The sequence below is a fragment of the Lactuca virosa genome, chromosome 7 (genome assembly GCF_052849685.1).
Source record: "Lactuca virosa cultivar CGN04683 chromosome 7, Lactuca_virosa_CGN04683_v6, whole genome shotgun sequence".
NCBI classification, from domain to species: Eukaryota; Viridiplantae; Streptophyta; class Magnoliopsida; order Asterales; family Asteraceae; genus Lactuca; species Lactuca virosa.
The window spans coordinates 135,481,688-135,503,799 of record NC_136432.1 but is presented as its reverse complement, the minus strand read 5'-3'; the positions used below and the strand labels follow the sequence as shown (position 1 = coordinate 135,503,799).

The window sequence follows — 22,112 nt, the reverse complement described above, 5'->3', positions numbered from 1 at the left end:
AATAAATAAAATGAAAAAAGAAATAGTCGGAGAGGCTAGGAGGTACAAAAGTATAAGACAGAAAAAGAGAGAGAACACCAAATCATAGAAAACAGCCAAAACTATAGCCTACAATAGCATTTTAAAATCGGATCACAGCTTCATTCAAACCATCTTAGATTATGCCATTTCCATTTCCTTGCATTGATCCAAAGAAGAGAAAACGATTGTACCTCGTAAACCAGCGCCATATGTGGTTTTGGGTTCGAATTTGGAGAATGGGCTTTAAGGTTCCTATATCTCCAAATCACCCAAATAAATACCAACATTATAGCTTCATGAAAGTTTGACAGCCTATGGTGAACCCCGAGCCTTGCTTTGCAGTCTAATAGATCTCGAATCGAATTTAGAAGATAATCCAACAAACGCCACCATTTACAGACCTCGTGCCAGACTTCATACAATATTGGGCAATCCACAAACACATGCTCCTCTGTTTCCTCCATTACAGATCATGCACAAGTTTGATAAGCTAATACCGAATTTAAAGAGGTTGGCTCTGGATGAAAGTTTGCGATGACAGATTCGCCAAGCTAGAATATTCAGTTTTCCAGGGATTAGAGAATTCCAAGACCATCGACTGTCACTTACAGGAAGGATTGCATTATCAATGTGGTTTCTGAGAGATGCAAGAGAGATACAACTGAATATACCTGATGAATCATGTGACCAAAACCATTTAGTTGATCTGTTGGCATTGGTTGACAATTGGAAATCATCTATAAAGTCACGTTTTCTTCTTCTAAAATTTTAATAAACATTACCTACATGAATAAAACTGCAACACTAGCCTTTTTCTTTTGTTCTAAGAAAAACAACTGACATACGATGTGTTTACTTAACGACTTGTCAACACAACAATTTTATTATTGCTTTTTCATTTTTAGTACGCGTGAGACTTCCTCTATCTAAGATAACTGTACCTAGGCTAAACCATATTTCTTTTTTCTTTTTCTTCTCTTTAGTTTTTTTTTTGGTTTATCTAAAAACGAATTAAAACTATGAAAAACTTAAAAAGATTTACAACAATAGTTTACATCAGACCTTTCTTCGGTGAGAGAGACAACTAATGGACTTTCAAAAGTTCGACTCACATTTTTAGAAATTAACAAACAAATTTAGGAACCCATTTGAGATTGGGTTTAGAAACATACATTTTTTTATTTAAAATGTATTTGATCAAATAGAGAACAAACAGCTTGAGGTTTCAGAACACTCTTCTTCTTTCTTGGAGACTTTTGATTTCCATGCTTCTTTCTAATTCCATTTACCGGTGTTGTTTCAAGTTCAGGAGATTTACTCTTGGGAACCCAAATTTGCTTCATCTTTGTGGGTTTAGAAAATGATTCTTTGGAACCCAAGTCTTCTTTACTTGTGACCACTGCTTCTTTTTCATTGTTTGTTTTTCCCTGTAAAAATAATTATTAAACCAAGAACAAACATTAGAAAACTTACCAGCAAGAGATCTTTTGAGGTTTGAAGATGGAGCTGGAGCATCAGTCTTGACAAGGTAAGATGGAGTCATCACAGCTTAAACTGGAGTGGCAGTGTAACTCGACTTGTCAACATGAACTGACTCGTCAACGTGAACCGACTTGCCAACATGAACCAAATTTCCAACGTGAACAACCTTATCAGGGTGAATTGATTTTTCATCGTTTGATGTCTTTGCATTACAAGTTAAAGTGACAGTGTGAACTTTCTCAGCTTGAAGCTTGTCAGTGTGAGGCTTGTTGGTGCAAGAGCTGATGTGATGTTCATCAGGGTGAAAACTGGATTTTCTTGATGTTGAACATTCCACCGGTACATCTTCCGTTTGAACACTTACAGATGAAAATCTTTTCTTCTGAACTCCATTTTCTTTAATCTTCTCCTTTAGATCTGAAATCTTTTTCTCCTTTTCTATCAGTTTCTTCTTCAACACATCTATATATTCTTGATTCTGATCGATGATTTTGTCTTTCAGATCAAGTTCAGCCATGAAGAAAACAGATAATGGTGCCTTTTAATTCAGGAAAACATGACAAAGGACTTGCATCAATTTTCCTTTTGTTTTTCAAAAAATTCTTTTGTTCTTCATCATCAACAACATTTTTTTCGTTATTGATCCTTCTACTTAAGAATAGTTCTCTCATCTGAGGAACATTATAAGAACCACATATACATGAAGTATTTAGATAATACGAAAGATAAGAAAATATACCATACTCTCTCTTTTGAATGTCTAACATATTCTTCATATTTGGATGATTGTATAGTTTATCTTCTTCTTCTTCTCCTTCTTATTTTCGAGTTAATGAATAAAGAATGAACTTCTGAATATTCAACAGATCCTAGAACGAATGTTCTAGCCTGCTTTGATACCACTTGTTGGTCCCAAACCCTTTGTAGATTCGTAGATCACCAAATTTTCCTTTCACTAAGAATGAGGTTTTGCTTTCACCAAGAAAACAGTTGTCACAAAGACGAATGACATAAATCCAATGACGGCACCAAGCCACACGTTAGGGTTTCACCCTAATGTGGTATATATATACTAATTTAATCTAGAGGATACTTTCAATCAAGGGATTGTATCTATTCTTCATATAAACAAATCATGTATAAAAGGAATGTATCAAATCATATCTTCTCCAGATTCAGATATCAGCACCAACACTTCAGAAGCTGATCAGGGCATCAACATCAACGTCTAGAGATCAACTTCAGCTTCAATCATCATCATTAGGGCCAAGCTGATCAACTTCAGCTTCAATAGATCACTTAATCAGTGTGCCATTAGTGTATAAGCATCAACATCTAGACACACTGAACAGTCATCAATAGATGGTGTCTTCATACCTTTTGTGTTGATAGAGTCTTCAGGGTCTTTCAGTCATCATAAGATGTTCTTCGGTGTTCGACATATCAGCATATCTTCAGATTAACTAACTAAACAAGCTCTGACATATCAACTTCTCTAAATTATACTATTTACACTTACTTAGACAAGACTGACTGTCTACAATGAGCATATAAACTATAAGTATGAAGTATATATTTTGCATCATCAAATCTATACAAATGAGTGACCCAACAGTTTATTATCTCCAATTAATGTGCCGATTATCCACACCACTCCATTAACAATGATAATTTCGAGATGCCCATTATTACTCTTTATAGTCACTATTAGTGTGTCATTTAACCATACACGCTCCACTGACTACATATAAATCATAATGTGCAATTCTATGGATTAACATACTTTTCACATTTTTCTTGAAGTAACTAAGAGTGGGGTTTTAAAAAATGGTTTAGTTACATTATATAATTATACTTATTAATGAGATTGTGTCCTATCAAATCCGTTCGGCTAATGACCCTCTACCATACAAGAGAGCGGTGGGTAACAGTGGATACCTAATAGCGGTCATTTTATAGTTCTCTTCCTTAACCTCCCCTTATAGTATAGCTTCGTGAATAAGGCATACTATTGATTTGACTGACTTTGTCTTATACAATTAATATATTAAACTTTTAATTATAAGGTTTATTTTAAAACATTAAAAAAACAAGGTTTAATCCTTTAATTATCTAAATTAAACCTTTTAATTTAATTAAATTGTAACCAGATATGGATTTTATAAATTTTCTTTTAATTAAAGCATTTAATCAAATTAATAATAAGATCCATGTTAATTAATCTTATAATTAATATTTATCATGTCTAATGATATTTCCTAACATTTAAGGTTTCAATTAAGTATCTAATATAGGCAAAAATCGGATTTTGGTAGATATGGAAATAGATAATTACCAATTAACAACCACATAAATCATATTAGGCAAGTAAATCTGAAAATATGGATCTGAGCTATGGTCACGTCGTGACAGAAGCAACTCACGTCGTGAGCACCGAATTTTCGAAAAAATCTTGTTCATTCAACAAATGCGTGACTAATACAAGACACACCAATAACTCTGATACCACTGATCGGTTTTATTTGCTACAACAAAAACACACAAAGCGGAAAATACTTAACCACTAAGAATTTAGGCACATGCAACCTAAAGGATCTATGTCTTTCACATAAAGGCAACATACTTTGAATTAACAAAGTTACTATAACCCTAATGAAATTGAAATTCATAAGATAAGGTTACATACCTTTTGATTTGTTATAGCAAACAAACCAAACCAATCCTTCTTCAAAACTCTTGGAAGCAAGCACCAGAAATCTTGTGCCTATGATGGTTCGCACCCAAACCCTAGAAACTAGGAAACTTGAAGAAAAAGGAGATGGGATGTATAATTTTGGCTATCCTTTAGAGGTAAGTAATGGCCGAAAATATGAAGCGGTGAAGGCCTATTTATAACCGATAGGAAAACCATAGATAACCTTTACCCGATTAAAATAATAATATTTCAAATCATATAACTATCTGGTTTCCTAATTATCTTCAAGGGATATTCTAGAAACCCTAGAATATTCCCCAAGACCATCCACCTCTCATAGGGAAGGTTCCGGAACACTTTTGTTCAACTATTGAACAACTACAACTTTGGTCCTTGCATTTTTAATTAATCCAATTAAGCTACAAAATCATTCTAGTTAATTTCTGATTAATTCTTAATTAAATAATAATATTTCTAATTAATATATTATTCTCATAATATAATAATAAATCATTTATTACCGCCCATTGCAGTGCCAAAATCCCTATAACCACTGCCACTAACCACTTGTTTTAGTTTGCACCGCACCATCTCTATTCACATATTGTTGGCTTTTTCTTTATCTATTGCGACTGATAATTTTGTATGAAGAATAAGGTTAGAACGAATCTTCTACAATCATGCTTGTGAATGTAGTTTGGTTAATTGCATAGGAAACAATCTTGCTTCCTTCATCTTCTTTATTTATTTATTTTATTGAGAAATATTAATGATTTTAATGTCTACAAATTGTTTGATAAAATGCTTGAAAGAAAAAATATCCTTAAAAAGTTATGGATTCGAAGGGAAGAAGGGGAGCTATCCATCCCCAGTTATTCTATCTTAGGTTGGATTTTATATTTGTTTTTTTTTAAACAAGTGCCAAAATGTTTTAATAGCGTGGAGTTATTGATCAAAAACAAACCCCAAAATGTTTTCGGGGTGTCGTTTTCCTGCTATCTTACAAAATATGGTTCTAATGGAGAGGGGGTTCAATGTTTTTGGAGATGAGGGAGAAAGATAAAGGTGGATGTGTGTGTGTGAGGTGGGCCCTATATTTTTTATTAATAAAACTTCAAATTAAATAGAAAGAAAAAAACATTAAAAAGTTATATCAGAAGGGCATTTTAGTCCTTTCAATTTTCCGAGGGACCAAAACCACAAACAAACTAGCCCGACACGACCACTAATCCAAAACTTTTGTTGTTCGGACCAAATCCCGAAAATAATGCATACTACAATAACCATTTTTACAGTTTTTTATAATTTTTTTATAATATATAATATTTAAATATTAATAAATATTATTTTTAAAATATAATATTTATATATTAATAAATAATATTATATTGGATTATTAATTTCTTTTAATTAATTATTTTTAATAGTTTTTAATTTCTCTTAATTGTTTTCTGATTATTTTAAATAATAAATCCAAAAAAATATATAAAAATAAATCTCACCCACCCAAGCTCTCTAAATTCATTTAAAATATTCGGAAGAGAACATATTTTCGACAACACCACCACAATCACATGGTCACCACCACCACCACTGTTGAACCGCTTCCACACTCGTCATCTACACCACCGTCAGATCGCATTCTTCTTATAATGTTTCAGTTAAGAACAACACCACTAATCAACATTGCATTATATCTTTCTCTATTACATGTTCTGTTAGAGATCGGAAACCACCACCTTTGTCATCCTTTGTTATAGCCCATGCACAGCCTTATACCATCAAAGCTTTAAACCTGCACTACCGGAAAAGATCTGGTGGCGGCTATGGTGGTTTGAAAAACCTAGATCTAATATTATCCTCATCGACAGAGGCGTTGGTAATCAATGATCACTTGTAGGTTGTTTATTTTTAGGGGTTTTTTGTGCAATATGTAGGTAGTCGACCAATGTAGTTTACATCGAGAGTGACTGACTATAGGCGGTGGTCGGTCGTTTTTGGGGAGATGATGTGGCGGTGATAAAAGGAAACGAATGCAGGAACTGGCCATGAGTGTTTAGATCAGACGTCTAGGAGGTTACAAATGTTGGTGGTTGTAGCTAAAAACGACCGGCTTAGTGGTATATTTGCAGGATTCATGCAGATTGTGAAGAGGCCGTCACAGGTGGCTACCGGCAACGTCAAGTAGAACAGGTTTGTGGGGTTTCCGTTTGACCTCCGATGAAGGTGATCGGTAGTGGTCCCAATGATTTTCAACGATGGGAGACAAAACTTTTGCGTAGTCCAACAACTTTGTTGTGGAACCAATAAAATTAAAAATAATTAATATTATACATTAAAAAACTTAATAATCCAATAAAATAATATTTATTATTACAAAATAATAAATTAAGATAGTAATCCAATAAAAAGAATTAATTTTAAAAAATAATTAACTAAAAGAAATTAATGATCCAATATAGTAATATGTATTAATATATAAATATTATACATTAAAAATAATCTTTGTTAATATACATTGATCTAATAAAAAAGAAATAATCCAACAAAAAAATTTAATTAGAAGAAATTAATAATCATATAAAGTAATATGTTTTAATATATAATCATTATATATTAAAAATAAGATTTATCAATATACAATAATTCACTAAAATTAAAAAGAAGGGATACAGTAAGGGTACTTGTAGTTTGGTAAAAATATAAAACTACAGAAATTGACTTGATGCTTTGAGGTTAAAATTGTCATTTTCAAAAAATCAACATGCTAGCTATTCAAGTTAACGAGATATGTACAAAAATCACACCTAAACCACTAAATAGTGATCTTTATTGCTATTCAACTATTTTTTTTGACCTTACCCAAAGAAAACGACAACCTACAGGGACCTTTTCTGCAGTTTTGTCATTAGAAGTATGTTGGTGAAGAAAATTGCATTGGAGATGAGATGGGATTGAAAAAAGTTTGTTGGTATGTTATTTGTGGCAAACCTTTGGTGTTTAATAAGATGCTATAACCCTCATATTAACAAAATACCATATGAGAGGTATCTTCGGTTATGGTTATGGTTGTGGGTGTGGGTGTGGGTGTGGTGGAGAAGTTTTTAAGTGTTGCATCATTTTTTGATTGAAGAGGTTTTAAATTGTATAAAATAGAGAGAAAGAAAAGAATGATGTAAATAAAATTGACTGAGATCATATATATTTATATGTATTTTTTTTTAAATATGATCATTTAACCAACGATCTTATGATCGTTCTTTTTTTCCTATCGTTGAGTTGTGTCGAGAACGCCATAAGAAACAACGGGGGATTGGTATGGGTTGATGTTTCAATAGTCTCCACGCTTTTTAGGTTGGCCAGGTCGTCCGCTCAACGTTTTTACCTAGTTCATACCCAATAACCCAAGAGTACTCTTTAGGTAATAGAGATAACAAAATTTAAATAATAGATTTTTTTTAAATGGCTAACACACACCCATAAAATCTGTTACGACAAAGGCCCTAAAGTTTAAACAAATTATGTAACTACATGTAGTTCATTGTTCATAACTTATATGTTTGATGGACCACTATATAGAGTAGGGATGGGCGTTTGGACCGAATACCGGAAACGAAACCAGATCCGAATCGAAATTGAACCGAATTAAGACCGAATAAGCTATCTTTCTCGATTCTTTATGTATTCTAGGCTTAGTTGGTTCTCAGATATTTCAGTCCGGGTTACCCAGATAAGTACTTAGTTGGTTCTAAACGAACTGAAACTGGAAATTCAAAGTCATTTCTTTAATCCATGATTTCCCTCCTTCATCGATCAAACACACATGACACATGTTCCCATCTTATTGAAGATTGCAATAGAGTTGGAAGGTTTTTAGCAAGTTTGATGTTAAAGATAATTTTATATTCCATTCCATTGAATTGTTTATAGTTAACAATTTAACCTACTATTGACACAGTTTACATGAAATTTTGTGTTGTATATTCTATGAGATACATGCTCGTAAACAGAGACTATTACAAAAATAACCTCCTAAGTTTATAATAAGAAAGCACCAAACAATCCAGTTTATTAAGTTTTTTTTTTTCAGTTCTATTCGGTCTTTAATCATATTGTAAATGTTATTCGGTTTTTTCGGTTTATAACCGAACCGGAGAAATTATTACCTAAACTGAAACATCCTAAAATATCTATAGTGTATCCGTATGAAACACATAATATTTCCATTTTTAACGTTAATTCATTTCTTAACTATATTATAAAGCATATCTGACAAATCTTGAAATTTAAGAGGTAAACAATATAAAGCTTGATGTACAAACAAGTAAAGCATAAGCAAACAAGTAATATTTTATGGAATCTTGAAATTACCATTAATTCTTACCAAATTTGGATAAGTGACTTGAGTAGTTGTTTTGAAATTTAAAAATGTCAACAACATATCAATTTGTTTATCTTTTCGTTGATGTAAAAAATTAAGATTTTGTAATTTGTTTTCTAAAATGTTTGGTTGTGCGAGAATTGGTAAATTAAATTCTATTGTGTATTATCAAATATTGGGAAAGCTAATTAACATCGATGGTTATCAAATATCGTTAAAAATTCAAATTTCTCATTATAATTTGAAGAACAATGTTAATGGTTATGAATCTCAAACTTCAATGTTGATAATAAAATCACTATTAAATTGGAAAAAAAAATTAACATCGAACATGTAACATTCTTTTACGAAACATACTACAAACACTACGCTTATTAGATTCGTTTTTTATATTTTAGTTGATCAACTAACATATTTTTATGTACTACAAATATAGGCGTCGTACTCTGATTCGTTTAACGTTTTATCGGCGAAATTCGGAAGTTAAGACACATTAAATTTAAAGGTTTTAAATACAATATAACTAAATATAATATTTTAAATACTTTAAAATATTATTAACTTTTAGATTGACATATGAATTTATTTTTTATATTTAGGATGCAGTTTCGTTTACCGGTGAAAACGTCACACTCGCTTCGAATCTTAATAAAAGTATTGCAACAAGTCCACTAACTAAGTAGACATCCTTTAAAAAAGTGTCTAGACATGAAGAATTAAAACACAACTTGGAAGATATTTACGATGTTGATAATCTGGAAACAATGTCCTTAACCAAACGATCATTAACATCAATAACAAATCGTACTTCTGGAGAAGGCAAGCCAAAACTGTTAATTCCAAAAAAAAAAAATATGATTTTCATGATTTTATATGAGTAGTTGGGTGATTTGAGTACGGTTGATTTCATATTATGTTTACATACTATTTGGTTTTGGGTTTGGTTTTTGATTACTTTGTTTCATACTATTCGTTTTTTGGATTAGAATTTTGATCATTTAAATACATTTTGGGTTTTATGAAATGTTGAATTATTCATCTATTTGTCTTTTGGGTTTAAACTCATATGAATTTACAATTTTAATCATTTTTTACTCTATTATTCCGTTTGAATGTGAATTTGTCAGCATTGTTACAATGTTATTCATTACAACTTCAATATAAATATTATCAAACTACAACTTTTATGAAATTATAAACTTTTATAAATCTTTTAACCGTTCTAAAAAAATTATTTATAGTTCCTTGTGAATTTATTGATAAATTTATTAGTAAACATTTACCATTGAACTTGAGCAATCGTTAAATTTGTCCATTTTCTATTGTTAAATCAAGTGTAAATGAATTTGAGCAATCGTTAAATTTCATATTCTATAATGTAATTTATGCACTAATTAATCAAATAATAGTACATATCCAAGTGGTTGGGTACCTCCAAGACAATAAGCAAACATGTAAATTATATGCAATTTCACAATATTGTAATTTTTTTTATTGGATTTAAATGACAATTACTTCTTTCACTTGATTTAGATTCATGCTTACTCATATAAGGTTGTAATGAAATAAAATTATGATAAATTGAAAAAATTGTTCAGCTAAACCTTAAAATTTTGAAATTTTTTGGAAATTTTGTTATATGCTAAGTTAGGCTTCTTTTTGTGTTGTCATGTTTGCTGATTTGACTATGTAAGGTTCATTTGAAGTTCCATTTCTCTATAAGAATGTTAATGTTCACATCCAAGTGGAAACAATCACAACCGGTAAGCATTCTAAATGATTTTTTCACGTACATTAATCAAAACTATTATTTTAAGTGGTGCGTTCTCATGGATGCCACACCGGTTGTCACTATATAGACCTTCTAGCGGTCTATAGAAGAATCCTAGCGGCTTTATGAAGAATTTTGCTGCGTTTTCAATGAAGTATCACTCTATCAACATTCTTCTCTATAGTTATTTCTCTTATTTTTGATATAGATGCGTGTCACAACAATAAGACAGAAAGAGGTGGTAGTGACCATTAAAGATGAAAAGGTAATATATAATTTAAGAATAATATATAAAGTGTAAATTGTAGATTTATGATATTTATTTCAATGAAAAATATGTTGTTCGATTGTTAGGTTACATATCTGGTTATTTTTTTTTTATTATTTTTTTATAATTTTATTTTGACAAGTTTGATCTAAATTTGATAATTGAAGCAGGTAGGAAAGATATGTGCTATCGATTTTGAATTTGTATTGCCCTATAGAAACCAACCGTAGCCTCACAGACCATTCCCTCATATCTTACTAGGTCTTAACATTTCCCAAAATTCAGCTACAAGAAGTCATGGATGCACTTCTTGAATCAATCCTCTAAACCGAATTTCATTTGTTAGTTGGATGTAGTGACCAAAATGCAAGATTTGTGAAAGTTCATTATTATTTATTAGTGTTAACCTTTAGCAAATTATGAAACTAATATTATATTTTTGTTCATAACATATTTTTTTTTGTAATAATTTATTTGATTGGAAAAAATGTATATGTGATTGGGCGTAGCCTGAAAAATTATATTCTACTTTTTATAAGGAAAAAATACTTTGAAATCGACCAAATTACAATGTCTGAATTCAATGTTTATGGTTATGACAATTCACTTTATTTGTAATGTTTATCGAATTTCTTTGCAAAATTTAATGTTGCTGGTACATTAACAACTTATTGTTGCTTTTGGTTTTACAGAGCTAATATGAAAAGAGCCATATGAGCCTTCATGGGGGTTGGTACACCGAACAAAGTCAATTCATAAAGCTACTACACAACATGTTTTAATCAAGAAATCGCATTATGTTGTGATAAAACAAAGATCACATATATCATTTATGTTAAAAATTATTGTATTAAAAAACCAAATTGCTCTAATATAAATATTAAATATTTTTATCTAATAAGTTTGGTTTAAAAACTCTAAGAATGAATCTATCTAACATTTTTTTTTATTAAAAATCAACCTAAGACAAAACCACCTATTAATGTGATATGTATTTAATTTATGTTCCCCGCGTTTAACGCGAGTCATAATCTTGTTATATTATTATTGCTTTTCTCATTAATAATTATTTAATTAATATTATTTAAATTTTATAACCATTTTAAATATTAATTATACATATGGATCATAAACTGGTCAGCATACACCAATTATTATATATAAATATTTGTTTGCAATTGTATGATTAAATAAAATTATGTTTATTATTGTATAAATTTTTTATTGTCAAATAACCTAGTATATTAATAAAATAAAGTAATCATCATTTGACTGATAACATCAGTTAAAAACATAAAATAAAAAATCAATACTAAAAAAAGCAGAAGAAATGGGGAACGGACAGCTACAAATATCAATATCCACAAAAAATGACGACAGACACCGACTCTTGTTATGATTTTGGATATATCACATTTTTGAACAACACACAAGTTCACAAATCTGTATATGTATGGTTTTAAATCTTGTATAAACCTTAACATCGGCTCCTTTTGATTCCTACTCTTCTGGTTTGGGCATATTTGATTTTCTGATCCAATCCACTTCAATATCTTATTTCAATAAACCCTACAAATCAGTTGACAGCATGGATCGTGGGTTTCATGTGAGTCGGCGTAGTAGGCCTTATGGGTGCACTATTCGGTTTTTTTTTTTATAAATCAAAATTAATAAATGACTATAGATATATATTCAAAATAAATAAGACATAAATGTGTAATCGGTTTTTTTGGACTATTCTGTTTTTATATTATAAATCAAAACCAATCCTAAATCCAAAATAATAATTCGGTTTTGTTGAAAACCAATCCAAAAATCCAAATATCCGAACCAAATAGTCCAATCCAAATTGTCCAATTAAACAATTCGGTTTTATCCAAATAGTCAACAGCTCTAGGGTGGAGTAGCAATCAATGGAGGAAGACCCGGTTTTTGCAGGCTGCATCGTGGAAAATAAAATTTCACAAGTATAAATATATGATGGATAAAACATAATTTCTTTATCACTTATATCTCCGTTGTCCCATTGTGGCATTGTCCATTTAGGTGATAAAACTTATGTTGCTGTTTTGGAGCCACTTCAGCGTTTAGTTGATTTAAAAACAATTTAAATACAAATGCCTGGTGACACACGATGGCTCCATCTCTCTTTCCAGGAAGAAATTACCATATACTGAACGACAATTTTTAAAATCTGCTTCAACCTCCACTTGTTCTGCATCAAAAACTATGTCTTCTGCTACCGGTGATCTCAACGAAACTCAACTCTCCACCTCCTTTTCCTCCACAGAATCATCAAAATCATGCCGTCACTTTGAGTTTCCGGAGATTCTCTTAGCAACCAATAACTTTGACGAATCATTAGTAATTGGGCATGGAGGGTTTGGAAAAGTTTATAAAGGTAACATTATTAATGGATCAATTGTTTCTGTTGCTGCCTTTAAACGGTTGGATTCTATGTCCAGTCAAGGTGCAACAGAGTTCTGGGCAGAAGTTGAGATGCTTTCAAATTTGCGTCACTGTCACCTTTTATCCTTGTTTGGTTATTGTAATCATGAAAATGAAATGATCCTCGTATATGAATATATGCCCAATGGAACACTAGAAGATCACCTCCATAAACTTGGTACCCCTCTTACTTGGCTTCAACGACTCAAGATCTGCGTAAGTGCAGCTCGTGGGTTAGACTATCTCCACACTGGTACAGGGATTGATGTTGGGGTTATACATCGTGATGTCAAGAGCTCCAATATTTTGTTGCATGAAAGTTGGGCAGCTAAAATTTCAGATTTTGGGTTGTCAAAAATAGGTCCAACAAATCAGCCATCGACTCATGTCCATACACTTGTTAGAGGAACTTTTGGGTATCTAGATCCAGATTATTCCTTGACAGGAAGGTTGACAAGGAAGTCTGATGTCTATGCCTTTGGGGTGGTATTGTTGGAAGTGCTTTGTCGTAAGCGTGCAGTGGATGAAAGTCTTGGTGAAGAGCAATGGAATTTAGCAAGATGGGCGCAAGAATCTATCAAAGAAGGCAATTTAAAGCATATAATTGACAACGGCATAAGGGGTGAAATATCTCCGAAATGTTTAAAAGAGTTTGTTCGAATTGCAGAGAGATGTTTGCTCAGCAATCCAAAGCAGCGCCCTATGATGGCTGAGGTTGTCGTACGTCTCAATTATGTACTGACCTTACAGGAGAAAATCAACATTTCCTTGCAGGCTACAGACAAAACAATATTTGGAAAATTGCTTGATATGTTTCCCTTCGCTTCCAACGGAGAGAACTCTGGTATTTCAATTTCATATATGAATTGTGCATACTAATTCTCTATGCTTTTGTTTATCCATATTAGCATATATTAGCACAAAATTCAGACAATATAAGAAGGCCATATACAAAAGTAATGAAGTTGATTTGTCTACGGAGGTTATAGTTTATAGTTTAAGATAGCCTAACCATGTTGAATAATTGTTTACCTGCTTTCATATCCATTCCCCAATTTTAAGGACAACTATTTAACATTACATTAGTGACAATAATTTAGCAACCACCTCATGCCTTCCACCTTCTGGTATTGTCAACCAATACAAAAACCTTATTGTGTTTGAGAAGCATAATTTTTGCCCCTTTCTCATACACCAAAATAATTTTTAATTGCATTAATGATCTTAAACAGTTAATAGCGCGCTATAGTATGTGGACCTAAGCTAAACGTAATTTCAATTTAGCGGTGTAAAATTATGGTTTCGCTTTTGGTGAAATCGCTGATATTGGCGACCATTTCACTGCTTTCTGAATGGAAAGTGATATTACCACTTAAGAAATTGATTCATCAACTTAAAATGTATGTTTTACTAACTTGTATGTTAGTTGCAAAGGTGTTGTACTTCATGTGGATGAATCGATTTATTAAGTGGAAATATCAACTCCCTTTTTGAATAACACTATATTAGTTGTAGCACTGCTATTTTCTGGACATTGTTTCTTTGTTATTTCTGTTTACTTTCCATCTTTGTTATTTCTTTCACTATATGGACCAAAGTAAGCCCAATGTTGTGTTTTCATTAAGAGAAACCTAATTTAATGTATCATAAAATTTTCCGCTGTTCCCTTTATCCAATTTCCTAATGACCCCCCTTTGGTAAACGACCGTGATATCTACATAGTTAATGATATGCTGGCCGTGATATCTGCATAGTTAATGACAGTGATATCTGCATAGTTAATGATACGCTGACCAAGGCTTCTCTTGCTATTTCATGTGCTCAACCCAACTTCTTCGTAATCTTGTGTTAGGTACATATACATTTTGTCTACTATGTGGTGGACTTCTACATGTTTTATCATTTTATTGACATGGATATTACCAAATTTACATCTTATAACATTACATTCAGATGTTATGACTATATGGGTCTTTGCATTCCTGTATTGCTAATTTATGGAATTCATGGCGATGGAATGTCGATCCCAATTTAGAATTTGATACAAAACAAGTATGGAAGGTATGACTGGGGAAATACTTTGGGATTCAATTAAGGATTTGAAGCCTTGTGTCTAGTGTTGAAAATCAAATAGTCACGCAAGGACACCCACAAATAATATTGAGAACCATATGTCGATTAATTGCGAAAAATAATACAATTACTATTTATAGTTAGCAAGTTTCGTCCAGAAACCAAATCACTCTTTCGCAATCTGATCCGATTATAAGAATGTAGAAGAAAGACCATCCCATTTTCGGACGAATTAAAATAACAGAATAGTAAATTAAAACCAACCTCGAGTCGTTGATATTCGATAGGTAAAAAACTGTGTGGAGGAAGATCATGTCCTTAAAGGTTTACATCACTCTAAAATTGTAAGCTTCAACGTAAATACTCAAGATTTGATGCAAAATATCCTTCATTGTAACAACTATGGACCAGTAAGCAGTTACTAAAAAAAACAAAAGAAATTGGATTTTATAGTTACACAAACACACACACACACACAGAGAGAGAGAGAGAGAGAGAGAGAGAGAGAGAGAGAGAGAGAGAGAGAGAGAGAGAGAGAGAGAGATGTTAATTATGAGTAACTAAAATATAAAGTTATAATAGACTTTTAGTTCGAATCTATAAGTTGAATGACTAGTTTTGTCAATTTGCAAACCTAATAACTATCGTTGAAAGTTTTTGAAAAACACAATAATAAGGGGAAATCAGAGACCCATCTGGTGGTGGCAGAAGAAAACAACCAATTATAATAATATAAGGGGAACCAATGACCCATCTGGGTTATAATGACACTATAATTCAATCCAAGAGTAATTTATTGATTGATAGCAGATTAGTTAAACGAGAAAGTAAGGAGGCTTAACATGAAAGATAATGTAATAGATAGGGGAAGATCAACGGTGCTATATCCTATAACTTAAGAGGTAATTAAACTCATCAACAATGGTAAAATGCGATGTAGATGTATTAGTGTGAAAGTAAAACAATATGTTATGATTACTTATCATGTGATTCATAATAATAGAATCAACGAGCCAACTATCATGGTTGTCTTTCAGAATGAATTCGTATCTAGAAGAATGAGAGCGTATTCTACTAGAATAAGAGTGTATTCTAGTAGAATACACTCTTGTTTTTCATAATCTATGCAACTTTATTGTATTTTAAGTGAATGAGTAGTGAAACAAAAACCGAACTCACACATAAAAACCTAGATGCGAATTCATTCTGAAAGAATGTTATTGTTGACGTTATTGACGAATTTAATTAGTTTCCATAAAAAGAGAATTATAATTATGGATATCATTTAATATACATACAATTATGGAAATCATTTAATATCTATCTTTATTTAATTAAATAATTATTTAATTTTACTAAATTCTCATTGGTGCATTCTGGCACACAATAAATGTAAGAAACAAATTAACCTAGCCCTATATATATATATATATATATATATATATATATATATATATATATATATATATATATATATATATATATATATATATATATATATAACCAAGAAATTCTTAGATTGACCAAGCAGAAATCTCTATACCTCGAAATGAGTAGAGATAGGTAGCTCTTGAATTTTTGTTAATACAAGCTATTGAAGAAATTCTTAGAACAAGACATTTCATTAAGGCTTTTCAAAAACAAAGAATTGTTGAGACTTCGGACAACATGGTGCATTATGCTTTTAGGGACTCCTAACTAATATAATTTGAGAAAGAAGAATAGATGATCCTTAAGCGAATAGATGTGTCATGTCAATGCAGCAAGTGTTAATTACAAAAATAGAGCAAAATCTTTTTCTACTTTTGAAGATTTTCTAAATTTAAAAAAAAAATTAAACAAAATATTTTTGGATTTTTGAAACTTTTGAAATTTAAAAATAAAAATAAAGAAAATCTTTTTGTATTTTTGAAAAATTTTGAAACCTAAAAACAAAAACTAAAGAAAATCTTTTTGGATTTTTGAAAATTTTGAAATTTAAAAACAAAAATAAAGAAAATCTTTTTGGATTTTTGAAATTTAAAAACAAAAATAAAGAAAATCTTTTTGAAAATTTTGAAATTTATAAACAAAAATTAAAGAAAATATTTTTGGATTTTTTAATTTTTTTTAAATATAAAGAAAGGAATGTTACCTTAGTTCACAGGCCTAAAAGAGATTGTACCCTCTCGCAAAAAAGAAGTAACTTCAAGAAAGAAAAGAAATTCAGAAATGAATAGTAAATTTTAATAGCTTGCAATGATCGGATCAAATCGGAATTAAAGATTAAAAACCAAAATGAACAGTAAAATCCAATGCTTTAGATGCTCGGAATAAGTCGAAATTACACAAATTGAATATCAGATGAATAGTGAATTTTGATGCCTTCCAACGTTTGGAACAATTTGAAATTACACAAATGATTCTGAAACTCATTCAACCTCAATCATTTTGAGCCCATGAAGAATTCCATTGAAAGTAACTTCCAGTAGAGCTTTTGTGAATATCCCCCAACTGATCCTTTATAAATGATATCTTAAGGCGATGTGTGTTTGTCTTAGAGTGCTGAATTAGATTATGACAAATTCGAATTACACTTTCTGAGTCACAATAAAGTAGAATCTTCTTCATACTAATTCCATAGTCTCTTAATTGACTTTGTATTGAAATAATTTCTGATCTGTATTAGGCAGCAACAATGTATTCAGCTTCAACTGTTGAAAGTGAGACCCAAGTCTGCTTCTTTGATTGCCAACTTATAAGTTTTCCATCTAGAAACTAACATCCACCTATAGTACTCTTCTGATCAAGTCCACAACCTTCGAGATCAGCATCTGAATATCCTGTATGAAAAATCGAGAATTATTAAACTAGTAGCGTATTCAGTAACGCTCATCTTTCCCTTTTTCAAATTCTGGAACTCATTATTAATTTCCAGAAGATCCTGCTCAGAGCAGTATTGCAATTTCAGTTGTACCACAAAGTCTTCCCAAGACATCTTACTAGCTTCTCCCTTGGGCATGGAATCAGCTAGTAATTTCCACCAGCTCAGTACACCAGATTTTAATAGAGGAATTGCAAGTGCGGTCTATTGTTTGTTGCTGCACTCACAGCTTTCAAACATCGTCTCCATTTCGGAGATCTAATTCATGACATCCACCGGTGTCAGACTTCCAGATAGACACAACGGTTTAGATGCCATGAAATCTTTGTATTTGCACCCGCGTCCATCAACTCCTCCATCCTGGTTGTTTTGTCTAACTATCGGTGGGTTGGCTTCACCAAGAGTCCCACTGTAGTTCCCTCCTACTGATTGGCCTTCATTCAATTTGGGCTGTTCAACAGGTATCGTAGTTTCTTCCCTATGTTGTTGTAGTAATCGCCTTGTCTCCTCCATCTGGCGATCTAACATCATCTACATCATTGCTTGTACCCCAGTCATCGTCATTGACTCGGGTCCAGCTCCTACAACAGGTACTTGCTCAACTACTTGAGGTTGAGGTTGTTGATCCCTGTTTCCATTTGCATTTGCAACTCCACTACGAGTTCTTGCCATTACAATCTATATACCGAATAAGGCGAATTTAGGTCTTTATCCTCGATAGGTATTTAAATTCCCTTATTACTCCGAAACGTTTACATGTTAGTTCTAATCTCGTAATCATACGCTTAGAATCCTACACACATAAGGTTTCCACATCCGGTCGGCAACAGACCATAGATTCGAACAAATAATGGCACATATGGTAAACATATAACATTTAGCACATAAGGGCATTTTAGGCATCTTTCCTAAAATAAACTAGTGCTCGTGTCTAAAATATGGTAGACACTCATCTCACAATCATCACTTAGCATTCTAAGTTTAAGTCTATAAATCCTACAATTTCTTAGTTCGCTTAAACTAATGCTTTGATACCAACTGTGACATCCCCTAGTTTCTCGGCCAGAAAACACCGATTTAATTTATGATTTTTAAAATAAAATCAGAGAAATCTTTTTAAAAGATATTGCGGAATTGGTCCCCAATACAAAATATGATAAAAGTTTGTCAAAACCTTTCTTTAAGAAATATATAATTTCATTTCATATCAAAACCTCGAGATGTCATGTTCCGATACAGATCAAAAGCATAAACAAGACATTATAAGCCTTTCAACAATTATTTACAACTACTGGTCTATAATCCAAAAATCTCTCATTGTCCTCCGACTATGCTCGGGGTCCACTACCTGTAACATAAAAAGCTGAGTGGGTCAGGCTTGGGAGCCTGGTGAGCATATAGGGTTTTCAACCCACAATAATAATAAACTTATTAAGTTCATCAATCAACAATAACCCTGATTACCCATTCCCGTTATCCTCACTTTAAGTCCCTAAACACTTATCACAAGGGACCTAGCCTAAAGAATATCATCGGGATGGACGCTACTGCTAAGGGCTTTCCTCATCCATACATGTCCTAAAGGCAACCATGAGGGGGATTGGAGTACAACGAATGAACGCCTAAGTTCATTAACACCTACAGGTTGCGGGTCTGCTAGCGTTTCCACTGGACTGTCTAGAAAGTCTGTGGTCGTCATCCAAACTCCGCTAGATGACTGGATCACAAATCACATCGAGGCCTCTCATCACTTTATTTCATCACACACCAACTATCTACCCATGTTTTACCCAACATATTTGTAGATAAAAATACATATACAATTTAAAACTTGTATAATACATCAACTCAACAGTCACCTCAAATAAACAATTAATATATTTACACATAGCACGTATTTTAAGGTAAATACTTCATATCTATGTGTAAGATGAAGGTGACTATACACTCACTTGTTTTGATGATAATCGGGCAGCAATTCGTTTCCTAAAGCGTTCGTTTCTAATAAAACCGGGAGTTTTATTCAGAAACCGGGCTCTGCAAGGGTCGGGCTTCGAAACCGAAAAGATAAATTTTACGGGCTTCTCGAGCACTTCGTGGCGTATTTCGGGGGTTATAATCGATATCGGGGCTTTGGGGGATGTTAAGATGAAGAAAATATGGAGAAAGGGGCTAAATGTGGCAAAATTCCAAAAGTAACCGAGAAGGCTCGCATGCCCTCTTATTTATAGGGTCCGAAGCTGCTGATCGGACGGTTGAGAGGAGTCCACGCGGAAGCAGATCCGAAGGAGGCAGGTGGGCTCGCACGTGGCTACGCATGGGAGGGGCTCGCTGGCAGCCTCTGATTGGACCGAAGTTCGGATCCGAGGAGGGAGGCTCGTGGCTCCTGCGAAGGTTCGGACGCACGATGGAAGGGGGTACGTGTCGCACTTCTACTGGACCGTTTCGGATCAGCTCTCTGGTTCGGATGACTCAGCAACATTCCGGACACGCGTTAGATGTGAAGCGAGGACACGTGGCCGAAGTCCACGTATGCGAAATTTCTCGGTTTTGGGGATTTTTCTCGATTTTCGCGCCAAAACATCTAAAATCTATAACTTTCGCATACGAGCTCCGTTTTTAACGTTATTTATATGCACGCGTAGGTAATATTACGCTCTACAACTTTCGTTTAGACTTCGTTGGCTAATTTTGACTTTAATTTTTATATTATTATTTTTAACAGACTAGGACAGGAAATCCGTTAAAAATTCATAACTTCTTCATCCGACGTCCGTTTTCGTCAGACTTTTTACCGTTGTGCTACTATTTACGAGACCTTCGATTCTCATTTAGGTCGTTTCGGATAAAAATCACTCGATCTAAAATTCGAGTTTTTAGCTGTCTACTGCTAAGCTGAAACTTCGAAAAATCATAACTTCCTCATACGAAGTCAAATTTGGGTGTTCTTTTTATACCTACTCTCGGTTTAACGAACACTACGAGTTTCGTTTAGATCACTAAGGCTAAAAAGTAGTTTATCAAAAACTCACTTTTTACGACATTCAGCACCGTGACGGTTTTGTTGTGAAACTTCGACAGGTCATAACTTCTTCGTTATAACTCGGATTTCAGTATTCTTTATATATCCGTAATCCTTGTCACGCCCACTACAAGTTTATTAATAGATATCGGCTTTATCTAATATTTATTTTTGACTCTCATTTTTATTCTTAATTATATAAACCCTAATAATTAAGCATAAAACACATAAAACACATAATATTCACATAATTCCTTTTCATTTCTTCAAAATGAGTTACAAAGGCTAACCTAGACTATAATGTCAATATTAATGCCTAGCCTAGAAACACGGGCATTACAATTCTCTCCCCCTTAGGACGATTCCATCCCCGGAATCACACATCAGCAAACAAATACGGGTAGCGACTCATCATATCACTCTCCGTTTTCCAGGTGAGATTTGGCCCATTCGTATGTTTCCAATGCACAAGCACTAAATCGACCATCTTGCATCGCAACTTCTTAGTCTTACGGTCAACGATTGCCTCAGGTTCTTCGATCAACCTCTTGTTTTCATCCAACCTTAACTCAGATATCGGAATTATGTCGGGCACATCTCCCGTGAACTTTCTCAAATAGCACACATGAAAGGTATTATGAATACCCTCCAGTTCTTCCGGTAATTCTAGCTTGTAAGCTTGATTCCCGATCCTCTGAAGAACTTTAAATGGTCCAATAAACCTTGGACTCAACTTTCCCCTTTTACCAAATCTTATAAGTCCCTTCCACGGCGAGACTTTAAGTAAAACCCAATCTCCAACTTCGAAGGATATCAGTTGTCTTTTCTTGTCAGCATAACTCTTTTGTCGATCTTGAGTAGCTAACATCCTTTCCCTTGTCACTTTCAACTTTTCAGCAGTCTGATGGACTATTTTAGGTCCCATAAACTACTTTTCCCCAGCTTCCAGCCCACATGATGGCGTTCGACACTTTTCCCCATACAAAGCGTGATAAGGTGCCATCTTGATGCTTGTGTGGAAACTATTATTATAGGAAAATTCTACTAGAGGTAAGTGTTCATCCCAATTACCTTGGAATTCTAGGGTA

The 22,112-nt window shown here is 32.9% G+C and overlaps 1 pseudogene; it reads left to right on the top strand.

Annotated features, from left to right (window-relative positions):
* The first annotated feature begins 12,847 nt into the window (after positions 1-12,847).
* LOC145127174 (receptor-like protein kinase FERONIA pseudogene) overlaps positions 12,848-22,112 on the top strand; it is a 183,314-nt pseudogene continuing 174,049 nt past the window's right edge.